General features: G+C 33.6%; 1 long non-coding RNA gene across 1 annotated transcript; it reads left to right on the forward strand.

Moving 5' to 3' along the window:
- Window positions 1-6,279: 6,279 nt before the first annotated feature.
- LOC138710088 (uncharacterized) lies at window positions 6,280-15,135 on the forward strand. The gene is made up of 4 exons (XR_011335055.1): window positions 6,280-6,461; window positions 9,056-9,223; window positions 11,162-11,304; window positions 15,004-15,135. It is a non-coding gene; the product is annotated as an uncharacterized lncRNA (long non-coding RNA).
- Window positions 15,136-15,995: the final 860 nt, after the last annotated feature.

Consider the following 15,995-nt stretch of genomic DNA (forward strand, 5'->3'; position numbering starts at 1 on the left):
AAATGATCAACGAAACTTAAATCTATAGGTCGCACGTTTTCTTCATTTGCCAATATTTGTCCTGCATTTTTGTAGGAAATAGCATAAAAATTGTTAGCAACATCTAACAACGTTTGGAGTGTGTTATGTACCTGTGAATGCTGAACATCATTTTGGCCACGTAAAATGTCCGAGCATATGTTGAATCAATGACGTATAATTTTCCATAAGCTCGTAATGAATTGTTAATGGCGGAAGATCAGAGACGTAAGTTATTTATGTATTATTCCGTATATTTTCAGCAGTATAGGCTGTTCTGAGGAATCTATTGCCGAGATGCGGAAAATGAGGCGAATGGTTTAGCAGAGTTGAAGAATCTTATATGCGCCCTAAATAAAATGATTCATCGTAAATCATTAGCAGTTTCAGTGTTTCATTGGTTGCTGATTGCGGGAAATAAACTAGCTCATCAGGCAGCAAGAAGTGAAATGCCTGCTTGCTATTCTCCCTACAACAGAATGGTATGCTTGGCAGCGATCACAAATCCAATCATTAGACCAAAGGAATATGAAATTAATTTTGATGTAGTTTAAAGACACAGCTAAAATAGGAAGCATGATTCAATATTACTAATGCCTCTTCCATACTAACTGCACTACTACCTAGGAAAATTAGAGAATCACACATATAAATATCCAGGGGCGAATGCTAGTCACGAAAGTTAGGCTTGCTCTTTTATTCATAGAGGAAGATGGGAGGATATAATAATTCATAATTAATAAAAATAATCAGACCCACATAAATAATTTATTTTATAATTATGAAATCATTATGAGTCATGGATCATATTCGCTTATCAGATGTAGAAGTTCGACATGATATAACAAACATGGCCAACAAAACAGTTTATTTAGTTTTTTCGACCCTGCCAACCAATGCACATTGTTGTATTGAGATCCACTGAACGAGCGCACATATTCTCTATAATGTCTGTCTTCTCTTGAATAGTTTCAATAACACACAATTCCGAACTCATTGCAATACTTCAAATTAGTGTTTAAGAATTAATAATACATGCAGCAGTTAACATAATGCATTCCGCTCATACAATTACATTGCACTCGCAAATCACAGCACATTCCCGCTGTCAATACTGGTCTGTGTAACGTTAAATAGTCGTTGGTGTAGCTCTCGGACCAGAGCAATACAAAACAGAAGCATGTGCGCCAAGGATGGACTAAGGAGGAAGGCACTTGAGCGTGCATCATATTCTCGCGATTTCTACGTCTTTCCTGTAGCTCCGAGAAACGAGCAAGCGTTGCGATACTTGCGGTGTGCAACCTGCGGATGGTATTACGCCTATACAATATTCCAAAAATCAAAATAAATGTTAATGTACGTAATCCCATTTTGAGAAATACACATTCTAAAAAAATATTGGACTTGCGCAGCAAGCATAGCATGCCCTGAGAAATCGCCCCTGTAAATATCTACACCACACCGCCATTAAATATATGAAAAAAAAAACCTACCTACTTGATTAATAACTATAAAAATATTCAATTTTTAATAATATTGTTACCTTACACAAGTTTTATAGTTTTCAGTAACATACTATACAGGGTGTATCAAAAATACGTGTACAAACTTCAGGCATGGGTTCCTTACACCAAAAGAAGGAAAAAAGTTCATATGAATATATGTCCCATAATCCTTTGTTTCCCCGTTATTCATTTATTACTAAAAGTTTGCGTTCAACGGCCTTCGAGGTCCAACCTCAAAACTTCATTTCTTTACGCACTCATTCATAGAAGGCTGTGACTCGTTGTATCAGAAATGGATTGCAGATGGCGAAGTGTTGCCATAGAGACTTGTTTACATGTGTCATTTGTCATTAGTCTGTCTTCAACGTTGCAATTGTGAACGTGGAGTGAGTTAACGTATTTCGTTCAACCATGGCAGGACGATATTCATTTCGTGAGCAGGCTGACATCATTTTTATGTATGGTCGCGCGAATGGTAATGGACGCGAGGCTGTACGGCTGTATCAGATGGCATTTCCAGACCGAAGACAACCGAATCATCAAACCTTTGTTGCTGTGTATCGTCGCGTTGCTGAGACAGGAACCGTTGCACCACAGACTGGTGATCGAGGAAGACCAAGAGTTGTTCGTACGCCGAACCTCGAAGAAGGCATTTTACACTGTGTCGAAGACGATCCAGGTATCAGTACAAGACAATTGGCTGTGGCAACTGGTACATCACACAGTACAGCATGGAGGGTACTTCACGAGCAGCTCTTGTATCCGTACCATATACAACGTGTGCAGGGCCTTTCGCCTGCCGATTATCCACCACGGGAGAACTTTTGCCGATGGTTTGTAGCACAAATAGCCAATCCATTGTTTGTCTCATCAGTTTTGTTTACAGACGAGGCAACGTTTGGGAGAGATGGAATTACCAATTTCCACAATGAACACGTATGGGCAGATCGTAATCCTCGTGCTGTATTTCAGGCTAGACATCAGCAACAATTTAGGATTAATGTGTGGGCTGGAATTGTAGGTGACTGTCTGGTAAGTCCATACGTTCTATCAGCACGTCTTACAGGTGCTATCTACAGGGACTTTATCCAAAACACTCTTCCAGAATTACTGCACGAAGATGTGTCTCTGAACATAAGACAAAACATGTGGTTCATGCATGATGGGGCTCCAGCACATTTTAGTCGCCTTGTTCGAGATACACTGACTGATGTCTACCATGACATATGGATAGGCAGAGGATGACCAGTTCAATGGCCAGCACGTTCTCCCGACCTCATCCTTTGGATTTTTATCTTTGGGGGCACCTTAAACAATTGGTTTATGGAGCAGACATCCCGGATCATGAAACTCTTCATCGACGTGTCATGGAAGCTTGCGAAACCATTCGACATCATCCCGGAGTATTTGAAAGGGTGCGACAGTCCATGATTCGACGAGTGCATGCATGTTTAGAAGCAAGAGGAGGACATTTCGAGCATTGGTTATGAGTTTTGTGTGTTGCATTTTATGAGTATACCAATGTGTTGAACAGTTCCTAACGGGGAAACAAAGGATTATGGGACATATGTTCATATGAACTTTTTTCCTTCTTTTGGTGTAAGGAACCCATGCCTGAAGTTTGTACACGTATTTTTGATACACCCTGTATATATATACCGTCACTCAGTAATTTGTAGAAATGAAGATCTAGAAATTTATAATTTATGATTTAAGATATTCTCTACGTCTACTTACATAACTCCAAAAGGTTTCACTTTCATATCATCAGTAAGCAATAATGTGTATAATTAATGACAAATACCCACATAATTGTATTAACTATAATAATATTTCATTTTTAATGGCAATAATGTCACTAAACATTCTTAAGTTTTGTAGTTATTAATATCCAATACACAGCTATACTCAGAAAATTACACACCAGAAAATGAGACCTGTAAGCCTTGAAGTTTTTAATAACTCAGTGCTGTAGTTGGGCCGGTACACCGTACTTTCTAAAATAAAAACTCGCTATTATCGTACCAGAAAAAAAATATATAGACTCGAAAATTTATTATGTTTAAATAATCTTTAGTATACTTTGAAATGGAGGATGTTAGCTATTAGAAAAACATTTTGATTTTGATATCTGGCATAAAAATAGCGGCTGGCATCTCATATTCTTTATTTAAACGCTTGTCCACTCGTTTTATCGAAAACCATGATCTACCACTTCAGGAGTAACGTAGTTATGATTTGTTAATTTCGAGCTTACATACCGCCGTGGTATTTCCATAAGTAATTAATACTAACTTTATGGCATGGCGCCTCAAGAAATCTGTTACACTGATTCGCTAATGTCAAAACTTGCGTTGATGCCTTCGCATAACACTAATTTTATGATATGCTATCTCAAGAATTCTGCTGCATTGATTCGCTAATTTTAAAACTCGCTCAGGCGTAGGCCTAATGCTAACAGTTTGCTAGAAGAGGAAAATATTGTAACTTTTCGTGTGTTCTTGAATCAGAGTCCAGTTACATATTATAGATTCTATTCCAATTTAAACTAAAGAATGTGAATGAGCATTACTGTGATAAACGATATCTGCACTAAGAAATGGAATACTCTTCCAGTAAAATAGTTCCTAGGTTTTTGTTCCTAAAAAGCGTTGGGCCACTAGCGTCAGTGTGTAATTTCTTGCCTTATATGCAATTGTGGTTGCGATCTGGAAGGAGTTCTGCATGACGAAGAAGTAACTTTGGAAAAGAAGTGCAGTACGAGTCCATACAGAGTCTAGTCTGACCAAGGAGGTTTCAACAGTACCCTCTAAAATTTGTTTCCAACTACAGCACTGTAATCTATACTAATAATAAATCTGTAGCCGAAATTTTTCTGGTAATTTTCGATTTTCCAAAAATAATTGGTCCTAACATATATAATTAACCACCCTGAAACCGATAAAAGCTTTTTTGAAAATTTTGTTTGTATGTCTGTCTGTCTGTCTGTATGTTTGTTACCTTTTCACGCGATAATAGATGAACCGATTTATATGAAAATTGGACTATAAATTAAGTTCGTTATAACTTAGATTTTAGGCTATATGGCATTCAAAATACATTATTTAAAAGGGGGGTTATAAGGGGGCCTGAATTAAATCGAAATATCTCGCTTATTATTGATTTTTGTGAAAAATGTTACATTACAAAAGTTTCTTTAAAAATAATTTTCGATAAGTTTTATTCCTTGAAAAATTTTGATAGGACTGATATTTAATGAGATAAAAGAGTTTTAAAATTAAAATACTGCCATCTAAGGCCGTGTAATGAATTAAAAAACAAATGACTTCGTCTAAAAGGGGCCTTGGACAGCAACAATCGAAAGCTATGAAAGATAGCCTTCAGAGAATGTTTCTGTGTTTGTATGAAGTAATATCGGAAGCTAAATTAACCGATTTGTATAATTAATTATTATTTCACCATTGGAAAGTGTAGCTTCTCTAGATGGACATAATGCTATAATGTTATTATAATAACTTCTGATATAATATAATATAATATAATATAATATAATATAATATAATATAATATAATATAATATAATATATAATATAATATAATATAATATAATATAATATAATATTATATTATATTATATTATATTATATTATATTATATTATATTATATTATATAATTTAAGTTATTTGAAGGGTTCAGAACCATAGTGGCCCAAGCGCCATTTACTGAATACGTAGAAAACAAGGGTTAAAATTAAGTTATTACCACAATTCAATGGAAACCTATAACAAGTAAAATAAAATATACACATTAAATCTAAATGATGTCAATCTTCATTAAACTATGGTTGCATGTAATAACAATTAAGAAACATGTTAAAGGAATTGTCGTTGCACCAAATGAGTGTCTCTGGACCAAAATGATCACATTTTAATTATTTGGATGCAATTTAAATTAAGTAACATATTAAACGATTTATCCTTCTATCAAACACGAATGTTCCCTGGATCAAATGTCCTATTTTAATTATGTAATTACTTTATATTTATTTCTAACGGGTGCAGCGGAGCGCACGGGTACGGCTAGTAACCAATATAGAAACGTCACAGAAACGTTATCAAAAATTACACAAATGAAGATCGACATATTGACATTACGATGTCAGAGAATCTAAGCCATATGAACTCTAAATATGTCAGCAATCCTGCATGTAATGACCTTTGTGTAATATTGTTTATTGTAGTGTGTGTGTTTTGTTTTATTCTGAAAAGCCATTAGTTCTCAAAACTGGCGAAAGATGGATTTTGGAAAATAGGAAAATTATGTACGAAAATTGACATATCACTGAAAGCTACTATTTTTCCGTACATCTTTGGATGCCAAGCTTCAAAATGAGAGGTCATTCATTAAAATCCGTTCAGTCGTTTTCCCGTAATTTCCATTACCAGTTCAAATTATATACATAGATGTTTCCAAAAGGCCGTTAATGATGTTAAATTAATGGAGATGTGACATTTACACTCAATGTTAAATGCGTAGACTGAAGGGCTTAGGATTTGTCTACCTATAAGTACATCGGTTTGTGCTTCTCTCTGTCTATAATTTGATGAAGAAGCAATTTCTGATCTCCTTGTCTGTCTGCAGTATTTAGGTTACTTTAGAATTTTCATCCCACAATAACTCCAATATTATCATTCATACTCAAAATAATACTTTTAAAAAACTTTTACACTAATAAATAATTAATTAATTCATTGTTTCATATCAGTGAAGCAGAGGAAAATCGAAGAGTGGAATTTCTTGCTGCCCGAAATATTCAGAGATGTTTTCGTGGTTACATAGTAAGGAAACACATCTCCTGGATCCATGCAAAAGCAACTTTAATTCAAAAACACTGGCGAGGATATCTGGGGCGAAGACATTATAACAGAGTACTGCGGGTAAATATATAGAAAATATATAGCAATTTTTTACAAATTCACATCACATCCGTTACAGAAAATAACATTATTTTTTAAAATTGAAATAAACAGTTATAATGTCATTCTTTAAGTAGGTACCATTAATTTTTTTAAATTATAATTATTCAAAATGATTAACAGATTTTTTAAATTAATATAAAATGAAGTGTTGAGGTGGATGACATTTTTGTCACATCCGTTAAAGTGCAAAAATTGCCGATAAAATGAAAATCTTCAGAGCAATAATGATGAAAATTGAAATGAGTCTTAGAAAGACCGCAATATGTCTGAGATGAGAATGGAACATCCAAAAATTATATTTACATTTTCAAAAATTAACTTCTAAAACTGTGTACATGTCACATTCGTTACAAAATAACTACTGTTTTTTTAACGATACAATTTTTTTAAAAACATATGTAAAATGTGTAGTTTTTCAAATTGATTATTATATGATATTAATATTTGGAAATTTTTAAACATAAAAAAATTTCTAAATTAGAATATTTTGCAAAAATTAGAAACTTCAAAATGCGGTCACCTTTGATTGAGGTTCTGGCTGTTATGTACAGTAGAACTCCAATAATTAGAACTCCAAATATCCGGATCGCCAATTTTACCCGGATCACATTTCAGGACAATTTGAAATTGTTTATTCAAAGAAAGTTGCGTTTGTTTAAGTTTTTTTTTATTTCGTGTACTGTACTACCATACATAAGTAAAGTTCTGTTCTGTATGGAATATGAAGACTTCTTATAATTTTTATTTTGTTTGAAATGTGTAACTCTGTTCATTATAAACTGTAGGCCTATAGTCATTTTCCACTTTTAATACACGCAGTAGCTTACTACTGTTGTTTCTAGACTATTTTCTTTTCCGACCCAATTATCCGGATTCCTGCACATCCGTATCACATTATCCCCTATTAGTCCGGATAATTGGAGTTCTACTGTACATCTGTTATCAGCAGTACATCTCACTTGATGATATGTGTCAGAGGAAGAACAATTGTTTGTATGCATCCGAAATCTGATTAGTGTAATATGTTACTAGTCAGCGATGTTATTCAATGAAGGAAGAAAGGAACTGGCCACACTACCCCAATATCTTATGGCTTAGTTGTCTCATGAGTGATGCATTTTTGGTGTCACTTATGGGGTTCAAACTTGTCTTCGGATAGTTGACTAAACAATAAAACAAAATGTGATCAAAATGGACATGAACAGGAGGCATGAATCTGCTCAAGATAACGGTAATATATCTTGTTATGTTCTCTTGAAAGATTTTTTTTAATGTGTACTGATCAAATTACTGAAAATATTGGGGATCATCAGTGTGGTTTTAGGCGTAATAGATAAACTATTGACCAGATATTTTGTATTCGACAGATAATGGAGAAAAAATGGGAGTATAGGGGTACAGTACATCAGTTATTCATAGATTTCAAAAAGGCATATGACTCGGTTAAGAGAGAAGTTTTATATGATATTCTTATTGAATTTGGTATTCCCGAGAAACTTGTTCGATTAATTAAAATGTGTCTCAGTGAAACGTACAGCAGAGTTCGTATAGGTCAGTTTCTGTCAGATGCGTTTCCAATTCACTGTGGGCTAAAGCAAGGAGATGCGCTATCACCTTTAATTTTTAACTTTGCTCTAGGAAAGTCCAGGATAACAGAGAGGGTTTGGAATTGAACGGGTTACATCAGCTGCTTGTCTATGCGGATGACGTGAATATGTTAGGAGAAAATCCACAAACGATTAGGGAAAACACGGGAATTTTACTGGAAGCAAGTAAAGAGATAGGTTTGGAAGTAAATCCCGAAAAGACAAAGTATATGATTATGTCTCGTGACCAGAATATTGTACGAAATGGAAATATAAAAATTGGAAATTTATCTTTTGAAGAGGTGGAGAAGTTCAAATATCTTGGAGCAACAGTAACAAATATAAATAATACTCGGAAGGAAATTAAACACAGAATAAATATGGGAAATGCCTGTTATTATTCGGTTGAGAAGCTTTTATCATCTAGTCTGCTGTCAAAAAATTTTTAAGTTAGAATTTATAAAACAGTTATTTTACCGGATGTTCTTTATGGTTGTGAAACTTGGACTCTCACTTTGAGAGAGGAAAATAGGTTAAGGGTGTTTGAGAATAAGGTGCTTAGGAAAATATTTGGGGCTAAGAGGGATGAAGTTACAGGAAAATGGAGAAAGTTACACAAAACAGAACTGCACGCATTGTAGTCTTCACCTGACATAAATAGGAACATTAAATCCAGACGTTTGAGATGAGCAGGGCATGTAGCACGTATGGGCGAATCCAGAAATGCATATAGAGTGTTAGTTGGGAGGCCGGAGGGAAAAAGATCTTTAGGGAGGCCGAGACGTAGATGGGAAGATAATATTAAAATGGATTTGAGGGAGGTGGGATATGATGATAGAGAATGGATTAATCTTGATCAGGATAGGAACCAATGGCGGGCTTATGTGAGGGCGGCAATGAACCTCCGGGTTTCTTAAAAGCCAGTAAGTAAGTAAGTAAGTACTGATCAATTATTTGTTATTTTAGGAGAGAGTGATGGATATGTGCTACCAACATTACACACTTATGGCTACGAAGATACAGAAAGTATGGCGAGGATATTATATTCGATCTAGAGTCTTCAGCTACAGGGAATACAATTACTGGTTGAAAGAAGTTGTCAGGAGGAATGATATTGTTATAAGCGACATGAAAGTAATTTATTATTTTATTAATATGCTGATAATGTAATTGTATTGTTAGTTACTTTCCAAAATAGACGTTCAGACAGTTTCACAATCTGCAAGATCAACCCTGTTATATAGTTTTGCTGTTGTTTTGTCGAATGCTATAGTAACAAATATCACATAGTGATACAAATTAGCAATTGATCTAAATGAGGGAGAAAGCAATGGTGAATTGCTCAGAAGAGATAGGCTGTAGACTGGATTTTTTCCGTTGCTGGTAATAAAAAGAAAATCACGACGTTTAGAAGATTGACAGATAAGCAAGCAAATTTAGCCCATTATAAAGAACACAACGAATATGAACCTTTTCTTACACAAATTTTTGTCCACCTTTAAATGAAGATAGAGGCTGTCTTCGGAACTCTGTGATTTTCTTTTTCATTGCCAACAATGGAAGAAGTCCAATCTACATCTCTTCTAAATTAATAATTGTCTGTAAGGTTTTTCTCATGGTTGTCAACTTTTACGTTAACATTTTCTAAGTGATAGTCTATTTTTTTTCTTCCAATGATGCGTACTTGAATCTGTGCCAGTCATCCAACATTCCCCATATAGGATTGACGCGCCGAAACTGTAGTTCTTTTTGCTTGTGGTTAAACATTGTTCTCGGCGCACCAGATGCACCATTGAAGGTGAACTACAGACTGTAGTGATGGGATGTGATTTGAAAACCTGTGATTTTGTCGCTGTGATGGATTTGTCACTGGTTTCGACTGTGACTATAGTTCCAAAATCACAGTTCCGAGAAATCGCCATCTCAGACCGATACGTGATTCATAGATATGGAGACTGATTATAAAAAATGTCTATTGTTAGAGTTTTTATTTTTTTTTCTCGAAATCAGTTATTGCCCTCACCATCATTAATAATTATTGAAGAGTGTGATCCCAAAACGCATTAAGTCCATTTTTATGAAAGGTTTGGGCTAGTTTTTGTATCCACCTGTATACCGACTGAACTAGTTTTCAAGTGACATGCACAATAACACAACCATTTAGACACGAATTGGCATTGTTTTGGAAGAAAATATGCTTAAAATATAATGATAGAGGGCTCAAATATAATTATATATATTGTATATATATAGTGTGTGTGTCTGTGTAAATCATAAAAATAGCCAAATAAACTGAGCGAGTTTTGGGATCACATTTTTCGTTCTTAAAAGGAATTTAAAAATGTTACATTTGTTCGGATCAAATTTCTGCATATTTAAGGGACAAAACTAAAATCCTTTCAATCAATCAATTATTATTATTATTATTATTATTATTATTATTATTATTATTATTATTATTATTATTATTATTATTCGCTGCTCTCTTAAATTGACTGAGCATATTAAAATTAATCACTGGATTTCCGAAAACATGCTATGAAATGTTTCATGTAAAACAATTTTTATCTTGGAAAGGAAGCAAATACGGACAAAATTGTATGAAATATTTTTGTTTAAAATATCTCAATGAATAACCCTATGAAATTATAATGACATTGCTTACAGTTCAGCCTTTATAGTAAATTATCCGTATTTAGAGCTACTTCATAATACGAAAACTATGATTAGGTATTGTAGTCAAAGTGTAGTATTGCATACCTTCCAGCTGGTATTTCAAATTAAATAATTATCTTTAATGCGAAAATGAGGCTTCACACTTATATTTTAATAAAATATTTCAGTACTAGACTTCACTTTGTAGATTTTCATAGTACACATTATTTGTCTAGCCCACAGACATGGAGGTAATTCGTTTCACTTAAAGTAAATAGTAATTTTAATAAACATATATATGACTATTTTGTTAGCAATTTAGAAACTAATTTAGACTATATTAACAATGATAATGTAATTAAAATTGATCTTTGAAAATATATGATGCCCTGCATTTAATATTCTACTCAATTTCAGGCATTTAATGCGCGACAAAAAGCAATAGAGATGGAGAGACTTGAAAAGATGGCAGAAGAAAAAGCGACATATATTTTATTCAAGAATCATCACCTTACCGGAACATATGCGATTCGAGGAATTTACAGTTTCCTAACATCTAAGTAAGGATATTATAACATAACCTTTTATTTTAGTTTATTTAATGCTTCATGAAAATATGCGAAAATCTCGTATGTACGCTAAACGCACAGGCTGAAAGACAGACATAATTACTTTACGTTTATGAACATGATAATAATTGAGATACATTTGACGTATTTGTACAGACACAATTCTATAGGTCTACCGGTATTTATCTTTTGTGCAAAACGTTGCAACCAATAGACTACGCCTGACATCTATGTACAGAGGCCATTATTCGCCCCAGTTATCCATACTCATTCTGAAAATTGTTTTTTAATACACGTTTCAAACTCAGTTTGAAAATTGTACCTAATGGTACAATAAAATATAGTACATAATTTTTAATATAAATTTTCTTCTCTCCTTCGACCTCCTTTCCCTTCTGAGCGTCAAGAACGGAATCCTCCAGACTCGTTCTGTCCTCGTAACTTCTTGATCCTTCCATCTTCTTCTGAGATTTTTTACATTTCCTTTTTGTCATTTTGGTTTGTTCTGGAGCAACCTTAGTTAGGGTACCGGTATTTTACAGGTAGGTAAAGACGAGTAAATTGATACTGTTTCTTATGACTGAGCACGAGTAAATTGACACTGTTTCTTATGATTGAGCACGAGTAAATTGACACTGTTTCTTATGACTGAGCACGAGTAAATTGACACTGTTCTTATGACTGAGCACGAGTAAATTGACACTATTTCTTATGATTGAGCACGAGTAAATTGACAATGTTTCTTATGACTGAGCACGAGTAAATTGACACTGTTTCTTATGATTGACCACGAGTAAATTGACACTGTTTCTTATGACTGAGCACGAGTAAATTGACACTGTTTCTTATGATTGAGCACGAGTAAATTGACACTGTTTCTTATGACTGAGCACGAGTAAATTGACACTGTTTCTTATGACTGAGCACGAGTAAATTGACACTGTTTCTTATGATTGAGCACGAGTAAATTGACACTGTTTCGTATGACTGAGCACGAGTAAATTGACACTGTTTCTTATGATTGAGCACGAGTAAATTGACACTATTTCTTATGAATGAGCACGAGTAAATTGACACTGTTTCTTATGACTGAGCACGAATAAATTGACACTGTTTCTTATGATTGAGCACGAGTAAATTGACACTGTTCCTTATGACTGAGCACGAGTAAATTGACACTGTTTCTTATGATTGAGCACGAGTAAATTGACACTGTTTCTCATGATTGAGCACGAGTAAATTGACATTATTTCTTATGATTGAGCATGAGTAAATTGACACTGTTTCTCATGATTGAGCACGTGTAAATTGATATTGTTTCTCATGATTGAGCACGAGTAAATTGACACTGTTTCTTATGATTGAGCACGAGTAAATTGACATTATTTCTTATGATTGAGCATGAGTAAATTGACACTGCTTCTTATGATTGAGCACGAGTAAATTGACACTGTTTCTTATGATTGAGCACGAGTAAATTGACATTATTTCTTATGATTGAGCACAAGTAAATTGACACTGTTTCTTATGATTGAGCACGAGTAAATTGACATTATTTCTTATGATTGAGCACGAGTAAATTGACACTGTTTTTTTATTATTGAGCACGAGTAAATTGACATTATTTCTTATGATTGAGCATGAGTAAATTGACACTGTTTCTCATGATTGAGCACGAGTAAATTGATATTGTTTCTCATCATTGAGCACGAGTAAATTGACACTGTTTCATATGATTGAGCACGAGTAAATTGACATTATTTCTTATGATTGAGCATGAGTAAATTGACACTGCTTCTTATGATTGAGCACGAGTAAATTGACACTGTTTCTTATGATTGAGCACGAGTAAATTGACATTATTTCTTATGATTGAGCACGAGTAAATTGACATTATTTCTTATGATTGAGCACGAGTAAATTGACACTGTTTCTTATGATTGAGCACGAGTAAATTGACATTATTTCTTATGATTGAGCACGAGTAAATTGACACTGTTTTTTATTATTGAGCACGAGTAAATTGACATTATTTCTTATGATTGAGCACGAGTAAATTGATATTATTTCTTATGATTGAGCACGAGTAAATTGACACTATTTCTTATGATTGAACACGAGTAAATTGACACTATTTCTTATGATTGAGCACTAGTAAATTGACACTGTTTCTTATGATTGACACGAGTAAATTGACACTATTTCTTATGATTGAGCACGAGTAAATTGACACTATTTCTTATGAATGAGCACGAGTAAATTGACACTATTTTTTATGATTGAGCACGAGTAAATTGACACTATTTCTTATGATTGAACACGAGTAAATTGACACTATTTCTTATGATTGAGCACGAGTAAATTGACACTATTTCTTATGATTGAGCACGAGTAAATTGACACTATTTCTTATGATTGAGCACGAGTAAATTGACACTATTTCTTATGATTGAGCACGAGTAAATTGACACTATTTCTTATGATTGAGTACGAGTAAATTGACACTATTTCTTATGATTGAGCACGAGTAAATTGACACTATTTCTTATGATTGAGCACGAGTAAATTGACACTGTTTCTTATGATTGAGCACGAGTAAATTGACACTGTTTCTTATGACTGAGCACGTGTAAATTGATATTGTTTCTTATGATTGAGCACGAGTAAATTGACACTGTTTCTTATGATTGAGCACGAGTAAATTGACATTATTTCTTATGATTGAGCATGAGTAAATTGACACTGTTTCTTATGATTGAGCACGAGTAAATTGACACTGTTTCTTATGATTGAGCACGAGTAAATTGACATTATTTCTTATGATTGAGCACGAGTAAATTGACATTATTTCTTATGACTGAGCACGAGTAAATTGACACTGTTTCTTATGATTGAGCACGAGTAAATTGACATTATTTCTTATGATTGAGCACGAGTAAATTGACACTGTTTCTTATGATTGAGCACGAGTAAATTGACATTATTTCTTATGATTGAGCACGAGTAAATTGACATTATTTCTTATGATTGAGCACGAGTATATTGACACTATTTCTTATGATTGAGCACGAGTAAATTGACACTATTTCTTATGATTGAGCACTAATAAATTGACACTGTTTGTTATGATTGACACGAGTAAATTGACACTATTTCTTATGATTGAGCACGAGTAAATTGACACTATTTCTTATGACTGAATACGAGTAAATTGACACTATTTCTTATGATTGAACACGAGTAAATTGACACTATTTCTTATGATTGAGCACGAGTAAATTTACACTATTTCTTATGACTGGGTACGAGTAAATTGACACTATTTCTTATGATTGAGTACGAGTAAATTGACACTATTTCTTATGATTGAGTACGAGTAAATTGACACTAATTCTTATGATTGAGCACGAGTAAATTGACACTATTTCTTATGATTGAGCACGAGTAAATTGACACTATTTCTTATGATTGAGCACGAGTAAATTGACACTATTTCTTATGATTGAGCACGAGTAAATTGACACTATGTCTTATGATTAAGCACGAGTAAATTGACACTATTTCTTATGATTGAGCACGAGTAAATTGACGGGATGATTTCTTCTGTATAAAAACATACTATCATTAATTTATTTTCAAGAATGTTAATCTCCTTAACTAATTCTCATTAAATATGCTTATAATTTTCAGAGAATTGTCACCGCTCAAACAATATCTGCCATCATTCAATTTTAAGGACTATATGAATTGGCGCCGTAAATTTCTTGAAAATCAAAAGAAAAATATCCTGGAAAATTCCATTCGAAAAGTAATATCATATTAATTAAGGTAAGTAAGTATCCAGTATTGAATACCTAAATGTTCGTATTTCGAGCAATGGTATGTAATCAAATAAATAATGACACGATTATCTTAATGCACAACGAATAATATGACATTTGAGGATAAAAGTACTTAAAATAGATTCAAAGAGAGAATAGGCCTAATAGGTAGGAGTTTCGTCACATTTGTCTTCATATCAGTAACAGAAACAAGTTAGTCGGAATAAAGCAGAAGCTGTGAGTAGAGTATAGTGAAAAAGATAGTATAAAAATAATATATCAGTTAAGAAGTAGGAAAATACACAGGTGAGTCAGTAAGTTACAAATTGAAGTGCCGACTTACAATTTTACTGAGCCAGAGGAAGATCGGTTTTTTGCGTCAACGTTTTAAGGGAATGTTAGTGGACAAGTTGCTGCACAAAATCGGTCCTTCTATCGCTCAGTATAATTATAATGAATTCTCAGAAAGAACTATCACAATATTACTCGTATCACAATAGTAGCAACCTTTACCCTATAGCCGTATTTCTGATAGACCCCGTATAATTTGTTGATGACTCTCGGCGCAGAATGGAAGAAAATAATGTGACTTCTGTTAGGCTTTCATTCCATAAATAAAAATAGCAGATAATTATAAAAAAAAAAAAAACAAATAATATTTTCTCAGTATTTTAAAGTTGTGTTTAATTTTAATATGTAGAATAAATTGATGTATGAAACCTTTTTACCGTTATTTTGAGACCTAATACGTAATGTTGTTGTTGTTGTTTTCTAATGCCAGGCATTTGACAATAAAGTCATTTGACCTCTTGCACTCCAATATGTTTCAAAGATATTATCATGACTAGCCACTGAAGCACA

This window comes from Periplaneta americana, chromosome 12 (genome assembly GCF_040183065.1).
Source record: "Periplaneta americana isolate PAMFEO1 chromosome 12, P.americana_PAMFEO1_priV1, whole genome shotgun sequence".
Lineage (NCBI taxonomy): Eukaryota > Metazoa > Arthropoda > Insecta > Blattodea > Blattidae > Periplaneta > Periplaneta americana.